Raw genomic sequence first — 2,273 nt, forward strand, 5'->3', positions numbered from 1 at the left:
AAATATGGAGGCTTGTGGGAAACTTCAAGACTTAAATCAGTTAATGTACTCATCAAAATATAGTTAGATTTTTTTAAATTTATATTCATTGTTTTTAGCAAAACATTTAAAAAATGCATTAAACAGAAACGTTTGGAAAACATATAATAAATATGAGTCATTTTCCTTGGCAGTAGGCTGGAAAACAGGTAAGGATTTCTCTTCCTTTGTTCCTTACAGTGAACTCACAGGTAGTATTTTTGAAGAACCTAGACTGTTTGATAAAAAAAAATGGATTAGGCAAACACTTTATTCATAGATGTAAATGTTTAAAGATTAAGCCCCATTTTAAAGTGTGACGGGCCGAGGAAGACAGAGGACTCAAAGGCAGAGGATTAGATGCAAAGAAAGTTTATTCTCCAAAGGTAACAAAAACAAATAAAACTGTAACCAAAATAGCGAGCCAGTCTCTGGGGGTAATCCAACTTCGGTCGGCAGTTTGATGCGGACCAAGGGATTAGAAGATTGCCCAAGACTCAGCGCTCGCCCAGGACCAACAACCTGAGAGTTGAGTGAGGCAGAGAGATGAAGTCCTTCTCTCTATGCGTCCTGGGAGCAGGGAAGACAGAGGTGAGTGTAACACCTGAGAATGACACAACCAGAACCCAGGACACAAAACACATCGAACACAAAACAATCTACTCACAACAAGAACTAGACGGAAGAGGAATATAAAGGAAAGGGTAATAAGCAGCAGGTGGGGTAGAGGCAGCCAGTGACCCGCGCAGCCCCACTGCCAGATCAGCGCTGATTGCACCGATCACAAGCTGCCGAAAAAGACATGACACACAGACAGCAGAGGGAGCCAGAGGGCACCCTGACCCGTGACAGTACCCCTCCCCTCAGGGACGCCTCCTGGTCGATGAGAGCGCGATCCAGAATGTTGCGAGCCGGAACCCAGCATCTCTCCTCCGGACCATAATCCTCCCAGTCTACCAGGTATTGGTGACCTCTACCCCTACGCCTCACATCGATTAGTCGCCGTACCGTATAAGCCGGCGACCCCTCGATGAGTCTGGGAGGCGGGGGGGGAGAGGTCTGGGGCTGAAGGGGGGAGCGGGGGGCGGAGGTCTGGGGCTGAAGGGGGGGAGCGAATGACGGGCTTGATCTTAGACACGTGGAAAACTGGGTGGATATTTTTAAATAGGGGGGTTAACTTGAGTCGCACCGACACCGGACTGAGCACTTTAGAAATGATAAACGGTCCAACGAATTTGGGTCCCAGTTTACGTGATGGGAGTCTGAAGTGAAGGTCCTGAGACGACAACCAGACCTTTTGACCGCACACGTAAAGTGGGGCTTAGTACGGTGACGGTCCGCCAACGCTTTGTTCCTCTCGCCAGTTCGGGTGAGGGCTTCTCTGACGATCCTCCAAGTATGGAGGCACCTCTGAATGAACGCATGCGCGGATGGAACAACAGCATCAGTTTCTTGGGAGGGGAATAATGGTGGCTGGTAGCCTAAACAGCACTGGAAGGGAGACAAACCCGTAGACGAGAACGGGATGGACTTATGTGCGTACTCTACCATGGTTAATCTGGAACTCCAAGACGACGGTTCGGCAGACGCCACACAGCGCAGGACCCTCTCCAAATCCTGGTTAGCACGCTCGGCCTGCCCATTAGTCTGCGGGTGATAACCAGAGGATAAGCTCGCAGTCGCCCCCAGCTGTCGACAGAATTCTGTCCAAAACCTAGACACAAACTGGGGACCCCTGTCAGAAACCACGTTAACCGGGAGGCCATGAATACGGAAAACGTGATCTAAGACAACTGTCGCTGTCTCCCTCGCTGAGGGTAATTTGGGGAGGGGAATGAAATGAGCCGCCTTAGAGAACCTGTCCACCACAGTGAGGACTACCGTCATGCCACTAGATGGGGGTAGGCCGGTGACGAAGTCCATCGCTATGTGTGACCAGGGCCGTGAAGGGACTGACAGTGGCTGGAGTAGCCCTGCTGGGGGTCGATTGGAGCACTTACCCGCAGCACAAACCGGACAGGCCTACACGAACTGACGAGCATCCCACGCCCCGGACGGCCACCAAAACTGTTGCTTGATCAACATACAGGTGCGAGTCGCTCCTGGGTGGCAAGCTAGTTCGGACGAGTGGCCCCACTGTAGGACGCTAGTTCGGACTGACTCGGGCACGAACAACAGACCCTCTGGGCACCCCGCGGGAATAGCAGCGTCGCGTAACGCAGCGCGGGACCCTGGATTCCACCCCCCACGTGACC

The sequence above is a fragment of the Sinocyclocheilus rhinocerous genome, unplaced genomic scaffold, assembly GCF_001515625.1.
Source record: "Sinocyclocheilus rhinocerous isolate Xijiao unplaced genomic scaffold, SAMN03320098_v1.1 scaffold2665, whole genome shotgun sequence".
NCBI classification, from domain to species: domain Eukaryota; kingdom Metazoa; phylum Chordata; class Actinopteri; order Cypriniformes; family Cyprinidae; genus Sinocyclocheilus; species Sinocyclocheilus rhinocerous.